Source organism: Aethalodelphis obliquidens, unplaced genomic scaffold, assembly GCF_003676395.1.
Source record: "Aethalodelphis obliquidens isolate GAN/ISIS:26980383/991018 unplaced genomic scaffold, ASM367639v1 scaffold98, whole genome shotgun sequence".
NCBI classification, from domain to species: domain Eukaryota; kingdom Metazoa; phylum Chordata; class Mammalia; order Artiodactyla; family Delphinidae; genus Aethalodelphis; species Aethalodelphis obliquidens.
Genome location: NW_020838042.1, coordinates 2,627,025 through 2,640,731, shown reverse-complemented (window position 1 = coordinate 2,640,731; position 13,707 = coordinate 2,627,025). Strand labels below are relative to the sequence as shown.

General features: G+C 33.5%; 1 protein-coding gene across 3 annotated transcripts in view; it reads left to right on the top strand.

Moving 5' to 3' along the window:
• Positions 1-13,707, top strand: part of DMD (dystrophin) — a 2,234,319-nt gene that overhangs the window by 479,212 nt on the left and 1,741,400 nt on the right. The window lies entirely within an intron of this gene.

Genomic DNA, 13,707 nt, shown 5'->3' with positions numbered 1-13,707 from the left:
GCTATTATTTTTTTTGTATAAAGTGGGTTCACACATGATGATAAAGTTTGTTTGAATTAAGCCAACATTTATTAGATAACACATCCAAGTATGAAAGTTACACAGAAAACTCAGTATTTCAACTCAGCGTAAGAGTTGCAAATTTGTTTTCTATTCTTATGTTTGATTAAGTTTAACTAGAAGAAAATATATGTGTGGTATTAGAAAAAGTCAACAATCGTATGTAAACAAGTGTGTAGATGAAAGGAGTTCTTGTCTCCTCAGGGTGACTTTGAGATTCCTCCCCTCTCTCATGATATTGGAGGCAGCCCTCCTTTCTTATTAACTTCCTACAATCTTTCTAATTAACCAATGCATTTACTGGCTTTTTTGGTAACTTCCTAATTACACTACATCTCTCTTTCAAGGATAAATTCAAATAATTGATCATATACTATTAAAATAACCATAATTAGTGATAGATTAGTAATGATGTATACTCCCCCAAATATTGCTCAGCTCATCTAGCAGGGAGAGGACATCATTCTGGAAATGGAAGTGAAAGTTGTGTAGTAATCGGTCAGTTTTATGAAAGGTTACTATCATATTTAACCTATAAAAATTATTTTACAGAAGTTTTATATATTTTTATTATTTTCCTGCAGTGATTAACTCTATATTTGCAAATTTTCTGCAGCAGAATAAGATAATCTATGGAATGTTTGTCTTATTAGCAGTCCTATAGAACCTTTTTATAAACTTTTTTTTGAAGTATAGTTGATTTCCAATGTCATGTTAACTTCTGCTGTACAGCAAAGTGTTTCACTTATAAATATATATATTTGTTTTCACATTCTTTTCCATTATGGTTTATCACAGAATATTGAATATAGTTCCCTGTGCTATACAGTAGGATCTTGTTGTTTATCCATCCTGTATATACTAGTTTGCACCTGCTAATCCCAAACTCCCAATCTTTCCCTCCTCCAGCCCCATCCCCTTGGCAACAAGTCTGTTCTCTATATCTGTGAGTTTGTTTCTCTTTCGTAGCTGTGTTCGTTTGTGTCGTACATATCTTAGATTCCACATATACGTGATATCATATGGTATTTGTCTTTCTCTTTCTGACTTCACTTAGAATGATAATCTCTAGGTCCACCCATGTTGCTGCAAATGGCAGTATTTCATCCTATAGAACATTTTGAAAGATCAGTAGCATATAAATTAAGAAAACATTTTAACAATATTAGGAACTTAGACAAAGAAAATATCTTTTTAAATATCAATTCCTCGTATTCCATTACAAAATATAAGAGCAAGGAAAACAGCAGAAAACTCAAAGAATTATTAGATTTAATCTAGTTGAAGAAATTGATCTCTTCCAAGCAAGAAAATGTCAAAACATAGGCTGTTGGATCTCCTCTAAAGTAGTGGATTAATGAAACTGTAGTGTTTTTTTTTTGATAAGAGTTTTGTTTTTTGACATACTGATTATAGATTATGAATTTTGGGTTTTTTTGTATATATTATAATTATTAATTTTATAATTTTCAATATAGGACCAGAAGAAATTCTGGAAATAAAAAGAAAAAACATAAAATAAAATCCCTGTGACTTTGGGAATAACCATATATTTCTTAGATGTGAAAACAAAGGCATGATGCAAAAACAGAAAAAATTAACTTGAACTTCATTAAAATTATGAGTTGTTCTTATGTTCTGGATATGAGTCCTTTGTTTATTTTATGTATTGCAAATATATTTTCCTTCTCTGTGGATTAAAATTTTAACTCACTTTATCTTTTGATAAAGAGAAGTTCTTCATTGTGATGTAGTTCATTTTTATAAACTTTCACTTTATAATTATGTGTCCTGTTTAAGAAATATTTGCCTGCTGAAAGCCATTATGGTATTACATTTTGCTTTTATCCATATAAGCTTTATTATTTTACCATTTGAATTTGGATCTATATTTCACCTGGAAATGATTGATTATTGTATATGATGTGAGGAATGGGTTAAGATTCAGCTTATTTTTTTCACTTGGAATCTGAACGACAACATCACTTATTAAAAAGAATGTTGCTTGCCCATTGTTCTCTAGTACTAAGTGTGTCATAAAAATTTTTCAGTACATTTGTAGTTTTATTTCTGGACTTAAGTTCACTTCCATTGTTCTCTTTGTCTATACATCATGAGTACCATGCCATGTGGAATACTGCCGTTTTATAATGCATCTCGTTATCTGGTGAACTTTTACCACTTTTTTCTTGTTCAGTATTTTCTTGGCTATATTAGCCCTTTGTATTTCTAGGTTCATTTTACAATCATCTTTTTAATTTCCACATAAACCTTCTTTGGAATATGATCAACATTGAGTTAAATCTATAGATCAGTTTGGGAAGAATTGACATCTTTACACTATTGAGTATATTAGGTGTCTCCTATGATTTTCCTCTATACTTTATTTAATTTTAGGTTTTATAAAATGAGAAAAAGAAATCCAATGGAAAAAATGGACAATGAACTTGAACGGGAACTTCACAAAAGAGGATGTTCAGAAGTTCAAGAATAATATGAAAGTGTGTTTAACCTCACCAATAATTGGGGAAATTACAATTACAATGAGATACCAATACAAATTCACAAAAATGGTTGAAATTAGACTTATAATGCTAAGTGTAGATGAGGGTATGGAATAACTTGAACTCTCACAACTAACTGGTAGAAATGTAATTCAGACAGCCATTGAAAATAGTTTGGCATTATATACTAAATGTGATAAATATGTGCATTTCTTGTGACCCAACAATTTCATTCCTTAGCATATAATAGACATACATTTCTATGTTTGCCAAAAAATTCATATATATATAATATTATTTTATATATATGAAAGAGTGTTCATAGTAGCTTCATTTGTAATAGCCAAAATTAGAATGAAAGTAAGCAAATGATAGTGACACACAGTACATAAGATAGATCAATTTCCGGAAAGAGAAAAAAGTGAGACACAAAAGTGTATCTACTGTAATTTCGTTTAATTAAATTTCAAGAATAGGCAGAATGCTTCCATGAGTTTAAAAGTCAGAAGAATGGTTAGATTTTAAAATGCAGGATGAAATCTTCAGAGATGTTGAAGCTTTCCATGTTTTGACCTGGTGGTCGTTATACAGGTGCATTTGCTTTGAGAATATTTATCAAGCTGTACACTTAAGTATATTTTCTGTATGTAGGCTATCAATTTTTTAAAAAAAAGTTTAATAAGAGGAATGTAGGAAGGGAAAGTAAAACTGATCTTGCAACCTGCCAAACTCCAAATTATGGCCATATTTATCTATCTGAACATAGACCGTGTATTTTATTATGAAATTGTTTAATAAAATGTGATAAGTGAATATACAAAATTAGAATGTGATTAATGCAATATATGGATCTTTTCTCAGGAGGTTATATTTCTTACTGAAAATAGAAAATCTTGATAAAATTCCAATGTTTTAGCAGGCGAAGACTCTCGAATGAGGGTTAAATTGGACAAGGAGTCCTTCAAAAGAAAATTTCCACAAAGCTCCCATTTGAGCCAGGGCCCTAATGGGGAATGACATATAATTGAGGTCTCTGTATTAAAGGACAGAATCTCAAGTAAAACATTCTCCAGTGTAAACCAGAACCTTGAGTGAAATAACCTTTACCTGAGCTAGCCCCAGGCCAAAAGACACAGAATACAAATGCTCAAAAGTAAATGTATTATCATTTTATACTTCCCATTATTTTGTAATAAAAGAAAGCAGAAAAGAAATGGAAAGTATCCCAAGGGACATGTTTTTTACTCTCTGATTATTAGCATAAAGAATAAACACAGAAAGAGAACGTTCAAGAGCAGGATATTTTCCTAAAAATGGCCTTGGGTATTCTACAGCAGATGACTAAATGATCCTGGGATGGGGTATAAATAAATAAGCATATTAAGTAAAATAGTAGGTAGAACTATTTTCCTTTTAAAAATCACAGATTCTCAGAATGAACTAGAGGAGGCATTGATTAGAGATTTTGAGTAGTCATACCTTAAACAGAATAATGTTTGTATTTTTAGATTCAGCGCATTATTTATTGAGTGTCTACTATATGTCAGGTTGTATTCCAAATGGTAGGAACACTGCAGTCAGTGATCAAAACAAATGCAGTCGTTTATGTCATGGAGTTTAGAGTCAAATACCAGAGGATGTTAAATATGTATAATGTATGTAGTGATAGCTAAGTGAATGAAGAAGAGACAAATAGACTAGGAGGTTTGGGAAGGCCTTTGGTTAGGTTGTCTTATAGGTGGAGACTGGAAGGAAGTGAAGGAGTGAACCATGGGATTATCTACAGGAAAATGGTCCAGGCAGTGGGATAAAAAGACCTAGAGGAGAAAAAGCATTTGGAAATAGGACTCAATAGGTGGAGAGGACTGAGTGTGGAAAAAAATGTAGTAGAGTAGGGGATCAGAGAGGTAGCAGGGTGGTGCTGGGAAGAGGAGAACATGGGGAGCCATGGTTAGGGTTTGAATTTAGTTCTAAGTGAGATGAAAATGACTAAACATAAAAAGGCTATTATAAATTAAATGGGTAATAAAACAAGTTCTTTTAAAAGTCAGAGATAAGAATATTAATGACAAAGAAAAACTTATAAGTATTTGAAAATATTATTTTTATCCAAGAAAGTTGAAATCAATAATTAAAACATAATACAACTTACAGCATAATAGAAATACTGCTAAAACCATAAAGAATAAATGATGGAAATATATTTCTATTCAGAGCCTTTAATTCACCATTGTCAGATTACAACACAGTTAGCAGCAAAGAAAAAAGTTGAGAATACAAATAACATAAACTGTAGATTTAATAGTGATTTTCTACCTATCGACACTCCCAAGCATAGATGATTCTATAAAATCTGTGTGAATTATATATAAACCTTCTCTCCCATAAGGTTAGATTTGCAAGGAAAACAGTAGTTTATAATTTCATTTAAATGAACCAAATCCAAATCTGAGCTCTCAAACAGGCATTCAGAAAATTCTAACTTTGTCATTATTAAGAATGATTTCCCCTATCCCTAGGGAATGGCCAGACATCAGTAGACCTATGTGGTGCCTTTTATAGGCAGGGGAAAAGCCTTTCATTTTTAGTCCATTGAATTATCCACTGATATAGTCACTATCCAAGCCCAAGTCATCTCATGAAGCCATGTGTATCATTAACAGTCCTGAAATGAATCAGAAAGCCTATGCAAAGACAACGTTGAAAAGACTGTAATAAAAGGAATATATATAGAAATATGGGCAGGATTAAAGGAACCAACGATGAATGGTGAAGCACCAGAGACTAGCCTCAGTTAATAGGCTTTACTACCCCTAAACCTAAAGAGACAAGAGGAGAGAGCTGTTACCTTAAACCAATGGAAGCTCTAACCTTGGGAATGGGTCCACTGGATAGCAAGTGCAACCATAGGTACCTAAAGAATGCAGTTACTCTCAAATCATGGCCTGCTGGAGGAGGTGGGAGATTGATACCTTAGTCTCTCTATTCAGTCCTCTAATAGTCTGCCAGTGCTGCTCATTGGTTGAACCTAACTAGAAGCCAGAGGATAAGAGATCCTGGACGATGGAGCCATCTCATACTAGGTGGGTCATCTCAAACAAAGAAGGTGTGAAGAATGTGGGAGGGGGAGCAATCAGAGAAAACCCAGCCCTTCAGATAGCTCTATTTTTTTTTTTTTTTCTTCTGGTCAAAAGAAGACTTGGGAATCTCTACGTTAAGAGCCCTAATGTTGGCCAGGGCCCAACCTTGCTGGGTGTAGCAGGAAGCCATTCACTTTTTTTTTCTTTTTTTAAATATTTATTTATTTATCTATCTATTCTGGCTGCACTGGGTCCCAGCTGCAGCACGCGGGATCTAGTTCCCTGACCAGGGATCGACCCGGGGCCCCTCACATTGGGAGTGCGGAGTCCTAACCACTGGACCACTAGGGAAGTCTCGGAAGCCATTCACTTTTAAGGCCATACCACCTCCCCCATTTGCTGACAGGGAGTGGAGGTGGTTTCTGGCTAGTTTTGGAACCAGCTGACATTACTCTCCCATGCTTCTGGGGAACACCAGAATAAGAAAAGGAAGATAGACTAAGAGTTATCTCTAACTTCTACCCTGCTATGAAACTTACTATAGGCGTAGGCGAAGATAAACATATAAAAAACGTCCTTGGCATATGTACAAATAAAAAATGGATAATATATTAGAATGTAGTGAAAATGTCATTAAACACATAAAAAGAACTTTTAAAGTGCATAATCTTTGATGATAATAATATAACAGTAGAAATTAATAATACTTAAAAAAATTCAATTTGATTAATTTAAAGTGTATAAGAAACCAAGAGTACAAATCCATGTTTTTATAGGAAAAAGCATTCCATGAGAAAACCCATGAGAAATGGCCTCAGTTCTACCCAGAAGTTCAATTTGTGTCTTTGCTTTTATCTTCATTAAAAAAAAAAAGATAAATTAAGTCTAGCTTTCAACCATAAATGTTACAAAAAAGAAAAAAATGCTCTAAGGAAAGTAGGAAATAAAAGATAAATGAAGAAATGAGTTAGAAAAAAGAAACGCTAGATAAATTTAAGATATTAGTTCCTTGTAATAAAATCATAAAATAGACTAATCTCTTATAAATTTAATCAGAAAAAAGAGGGAAATAAATCAAATGTATGCAATTTAAACATAGAAAATATTAAAAAAATAAGTACAAGAGTAGAAACCAAAAATGGAATCTACACAGAACTATATGTTGATTATAAAAAAGCAATGAAATTGGATTGTATTCTATTTAAAATCATAAATTACAAGAATTAACACTGGAGTATAGAGTACCTACATCAATAACCAAAGGAACTTAAGAAATCATAAAACAAAACCAAGCAAACTTTTTACAAAGACTTCTGGGTCCAATGGTACTAGTGGTAAGTTCATTCAGAGTTTTAAGAAATTGATAATTGCTAATAGAAAATCATGAGGGGGCCTTCCAATTCTACAAATCTGTTCACAAACCTAATTTTTAAAATCACGTGAAAAAAATTGACCCTCCCTTGTTGTTAAAGGGGTATTAGAAACTTCCTTTTGAAAAGATATTTGTGGTAGTTTCAAGATCTTCTTAGGTCAAGTTCATTTTGTCTCCTTCCTTCCTCCCTCCCCTCCTCTCCTCCTCCCCTCCCCACCCGTCCTCCCCTCCTCCAATTTGGCCTCTTCCTCTGCCATAAATGACTAGTTTTAGCATATTCCCTAATTCTAAACTAGCAACTCAATGTGAGCCTGTGCTTCAGTTTCCTTTCTTTTCTCTCCTGACTTCTCACTTACTCTCCTCACTCAAATGTCACTCACAACTTAGCTTTGTAGAGCTCAGACACCACATTTATGTTCTGATTTGCATTCTCTCTGGTGGCTGTTTTAACATGAAGTTATCCCTGCTATCAATAATTTATTTGTGAAAACCACTTATTGAGAAAGAAGTACTTCTAAGTGCAGTGATGCCTTTATCACAATATTTGCTGAGAGGGAGTGGAGGTGGTTTTTGAAATAAAGTTGGCCGTGGTTTAAAAAAGCAAACAAAAGACAATACAAAATCCTGTGAAACAGGGGATGACTCTACCAAATGGTTGTGTTTGTCTACATACTAGCTCAAGATAAAATGTATCCACAGCTTCCATTTATTTGTAACTTATTGAAGGTAGATAGAGCAAATCTCAGATAATAGGGAAACATCTCTCATACTGCCATTCTATCATTCCTTTATCCTTCTCCACTCTTGTTTGTGGGTAGTCCCCTTCACCAGACATTCTGAATACAGTTCTACAGGTCTTTAACCCCATCTTCTCTCAGATGTAAAGAAATATTTAATGGGTCATTTGAACTTGTTTATTGGTAAATTTTTTCCCTTAGATATAATTAAATTCCAGTCAATAAGTTTCCTCTAATACAAATTTGCATTTTTAATCATTTTATGTAAAGTTGAATAGTGATTGATTTTTTTCACTGGTAAAGGAATTTAGCCGTTAAAAAACTGGTAGGGAGATTTAACTGTCTGTGGTGTTTTAAACTGTCCTCCAGATGCATTATGATACCTGTCTTCCATTCATTGGCTGATCCCAGTTTGTTTCCTCTTCTTCCATCCCAAGATTTCCAAGTGTATACTTTATGAACCCCAGTGCCTTTTTGAAGTCATAGAATGCACTCCATCATTATTTTAAAGAAACTGACAAAAATAGAGTGTTGCATTATACCCTGGCATATACTGGGACTTTACTGATTTAACGTGATTTAATATTAACTGACACAGTTGTAAATCTCATAATTATGTTCACTACTCTCATCAATTGTCTATGACAGAGTGGCACAATTTTACCAAGTAATTTCAACTATACAAGGTGAGATAGCACAAAGAAAATAAGATCGTTGTTGTACATTATTAAACCACAAATCCAAAATGAGTACTTAAAAAGCCTAGGGTGAAAATTCAAATGTCAGCTTTGTTCAAATATTCAATTAATCACATCATTGAAAATTGTCACTGAATTAGATTGAATGGTTGTCAAATGTCACTGATCTGAAAAATGATATAGTGTTCACTCTTCCTGGCATATGATCTTAGATAAAGAGGATTCTAAAGTGTTCTTTAAAAGTAGTATTTTATGTGTCCTTTAAGTATTCAGAAACTTAAATAGCCATTTAATGTATTTTGGGGTATGTCAGAACATAATATCTTTCACCAAACATAAACTGCTTCCATTTATTACTCATAAAATCCAGTGTTCAGATATAAATTCCAAATTTTTAATTTATGTTAGACAAGTATTATTTTTTATATTAAAATTTCAGTCTACACAATAGGTCTGTGATACGGCTGCACCTTATATATATTGATTCCAAGGATCCAGAAGAAGTGTATCCATTTAACCCTGTCACTCACTAACTACAGGATATTTGTCAAATAATTTCATGACTTTGGTTCCACTTTGTCATCTGTGAAATGTACTAATAGAAATAGTTGCACTTATTTCAAAATATTCTTCCATGGAACATAAAAATATATACAAGCATATCTTATAATCTTTAAATTCATATTCCGATGCAATATGAAATTATTCCTCTTAAAATGAAGCTAGTTATCACTGAGAATAATTTCATAAGGTGAATTGTTTACCTTCCCCCAACCCTGTACATTTCTTGCATCAAGGAAAAAATATTATGTTTTTCCTTACATATTCAACTTAAAATTGAGGTAATCATTTACTTTGATTTGTACGCATGGAGATCTTTTGGGATAGTAATAATATGGCTACAAATTATAGTATAATTGAAAATTTTTCTCATTATAATGAATGTTAGTCATGTATCTTAGAATTTTTTGCCATTGCTGTTGCCAAGTGTTTTTTTTTTTTTTTCTTGAAATCAGTATACATGGCTGAAAACTGGATAGCTCTGGCTACATAGGGTTCTTTAAATTTTTCTTTAAATTTTATTTTATTTTTTATACAGCAGCTTCTTATTAGTTATCTATTTTATACATATTAGTGTGTATATGTCAATTCCAATCTCCCAATTCATCACATCACCCCCACCCCCACCCCCTGCTTTACCCCCTTGGTGTCCATATGTTTGTTCTCTACATCTGTGTCTCTATTTTTGCCCTGCAAACTGGTTCATTTGTACCATTTTTCTACGTTCCACATATATGTGTTAATATACGATATTTGTTTTTCTCTTCCTGACTTACTTCACTCTGTATGACAGTCTCCAGGTCCATCCACATCTCTACAAATGACCCAATTTAGTTCCTTCTTATGGCTGAGTAATGTTCCATTGTACATATGTACCACATCTTCTTTATCCATTTGTCTGTCCATGGGCATTTAGGTTGCTTCCATGACCTGGTTATTGTAAATAGTGCTGCAGTGAACATTGGGGTGCATGTGTCTTTTTGAATTACAGTTCTCTCTGGGTATATGCCCAGTAGTGGGATTGCTGGGTCATATGGTAATTCTACTTTTAGTTTTTCCAGGAATCTCCATAGTGTTCTCCATAGTGGCTGTATCAATTTACATTCCCACCAACAGTGCAAGAGGGTTCCCTTTTCTCCACACCCTCTCCAGCATTTGTTGTTTGTAGATTTTCTGATGATGCCCGTTCTAACAGGTGTGAGGTGATACCTCATTGTAGTTTTGATTTACATTTCTCTAATAATTAGTGATGTTGAGTAACTTTTCATGTGCCTCTTGGCCATCTGTGTGTCTTCTTTGGAGAAACGTCTATTTAGGTCTTCTGCCCATTTTTTGATTGCGTTGTTTGTTTTTTTAATTTTGAGCTGCATGAGCTGTTTATATATTTTGGAGATTAATCCTTTGTCCATTGTTTCATTTGCAAATATTTTCTCCCATTCTGAGAGTTGTCTTTTCGTCTTGTTTGTAGTTTCCTTTTCTTTTCAGAAGCTTTTAAGTTTCATTAAGTCCCATTTGTTTATTTTTGTTTTTATTTCCATTACTCTAGGAGGTAGGTCAAAAAGGATCTTGCTGTGATTTATGTTACAGAGTATTCTGCCTCGGTTTTCCTCTAAGAGGTTGAAAGTGTGTGGCCTTACATTTAGGTCTTTAATCCATTTTGAGTTTATTTTTGTGTATGGTGTTAGGGAGTGTTCTAATTTCATTCTTTTACATGTAGCTGTCCAGTTTTCCCAGCACCACTTATTGAAGAGACTGTCTTTTCTCCATTGTATATCCTTGCCTCCTTTGTCATAGATTAGTTGACCATAGTTGCATGGGTTGCATAGGGTTCTTGCTGTCGTTAAAGTGGCATTCTATATTGCCAGGTATAAGATACACAGTATTTATAAAAATTCAAGTTAAATAGTATTATATTGAAAGTGTGTATGTCTTTTATCTTACTATCTTGTGAAATCATTATATATATATATATATATATTTTTTTTTTTTTTGGTACGCGTGCCTCTCACTGTTGTGGCCTCTCCCGTTGTGGAGCACAGGCTCCAGATGCGCAGGCTCAGCGGCCATGGCTCACGGGCCCAGCCGCTCCGTGGCATGTGGGATCTTCCCAGAGCGGGGCACGAACCCGTGTCCCCTGCATCGGCAGGCTGACTCTCAACCACTGCGCCACCAGGGAAGCCCCTGTGAAATCATTTTTGAGGGCAGGTTTATAGAGGGAAGCAAATGAAGCCCTCTAGTATACGATATTCCATCTAGGAAATTTTGCTTAGTTTAGTTATAAGAGCTACTTTGCCAAAAAGTTTAGTTCTGTACCTTATGTTCAGTAAGCCTACCTGCATTGAAATTTCTATTTTGCTATGTTTGTTTCAATATTCTTTCACCATTTTAATGTTTATATTTCCTTAACATTATGAGATTTTTTTAATTAACTGCTTAAAATCTTTAGTGTCAAAGAGGAAATGTATAAACAAACAAAAACACAGTTCTGTTAAGAGTTACCTTGTGATGTATGATTATCATAAATGCATCCAAAATAGAGAGAAATTTTAACTCATTTCACTAGTCTTTAAGCAATTTGATAAAACAGTTCATTTTTTAGTCTTTGTCCTCAACAGTTAATATGTGGTATATGGTGGATGGTGAAAAATATTTAATGAATTATGTAGAGCTTAGTCACTAAAGTTAGGGGGTAGTATCTTTATAGTGTGTTCCCAGTACTAAGTCTTATGATGTATTCTATGTCAAAATGTGCTTTTGAAAGGTATTTTTCAATGCAAATTTCTATATTTGTTTAAAATAAAAAATAACACTTTGAATGTACAGATATGAGAGGGAAGAAAAAAAACCTGCCAGTAGAGACCCAAGGCCACAATGGCCAATGCAGCCCACCCTTGATGTTGTATATATTGAACTATTCATCATTTAATAATAAAAGATTCAATACATGCATCTTTCAATGGCAAAAGTGGGTATGATTTATGCCCATAAGTCTTAAAATTTTATATGAACCTTAAACACAGTATAAAAGCACATGCTGCAGGGCAGTGAAACTCCTTTGCTTTTTCTAAATTTTTGATATTTTAAATGCATTATGTTTGGAAGGATTATATAAATACTTGAGGAATTTCTCTTGAACATGGAGAAGTCTCTTTAGCTTGACTGCATGATGGCAGATGTTTTATAAAAGGCACTCAGCACATTTAAAAAGCAAATCCTGTTTGTCTTGAGTGTTGGAAAGAGATTCTCTATTATAAACAGTTTATGAGAAAGAAGTGTATGGATCTGAAAGAACCAAATATATAGAAGGTAGAAGTATCTGCATGAGGTCTATCAGGAGGGCTGTTTATTTGATAAATCCCAGTGCATGGTTTTTCCCTAAATGTTAGTTATTGTTTAAGATTCTGGTTAAGGAAATCCACTCAAACTCTTCAAGATGATATTTCATGGTTCCTTTTATAATCTTACATTCTATGTGAAGTTATTTTATAAGGTTTAATCAGCAGCATTTTTTGGTTATTTAAACGCACATACCAAGACTGATAAGTACAAAGACTGCTTACCCTTATCCCTTACCCCATGCCTAATGAAAATAAAATCTCAGGTTGTGTTCTGCATATTAAGGAACAAAAGTGACTCCTCCTTAGGATAAATGTTGAAATCTGAAGTGATCTGGAAGAACCACATCCTTTGAAACATATGAGGAACCTCCTAGCCCTAACCTAATATCAACTGGCTGAATGATACAAGATGTGTTTTCATTAGTCCCTGTACTTATAAAATGTCCTTCTCAGTGGTTGTCTAAAAAGGCAAGAATATCATTTATTGGAAAGATGATGGTTCCTTTATTGAATGAGACATAACTTTCTACAACATCCATGTTAGGAATGCATATGCTTAAATTATTTACAAACTAAAACTGGAAAAGTTTATCCATCTCCCTGCCACCACCAAAAATTTCAAAAGCATGGAAATATTTGTAAGAGATTTATTCCTTAGAACCTTGTCAGATATATCACAGGAATATCACTCCCTTGCATTTATTTACCTTTTTTCTTTTACCTTCTGTTTTACCCTGAGAAGTTCCATTTTCATTATTTGACCTGGTTATTGCAAGTTTTTAAATGTCAAATGTTCCTCCTTCCAAAGTCACTGTGTGCAGTTTATATCTGATGAACTCATTCTGCTATTCTTCTTCCTGTAAAACTAATCAAAAATAATATAAACTTGTCTAGGTCGGTAATCTCCTTTCACTAAACCATTACGTTTCAGGTTCATTTTAAATCTTATGGTTTTCCTAAGTATTCTTAAATCTTACATGTATCAGTATTATATGTATAAATCCTTTCAATATAACCACCGTGGGCTCTCTAAATTTAGCTTGTAGAAAATATCACTGACAATGCTAGATTGCATCCAAGCCTTGAAGGAACTGGGGATAAAACAAAACCTCGGATAAAACAAACATTATTCTCTTGAATAAGCAATAGAAAAGAATTGTTCCTCATGCCCAGTGGTTAGTAAACTCATTTAGTAGGTAGAACACCAGGAAGGAGCAGTGCTCTCTGGAATACTTATATATTAATCGTAGAATTACTAAATATAAATTTTTGTACAAAATCAGATATTTTAGTCTAGCTACTAATGTGGGGACAGAATAGGAAGTCCCTTCAATTCGTGTTCTCACACCTATAAAAT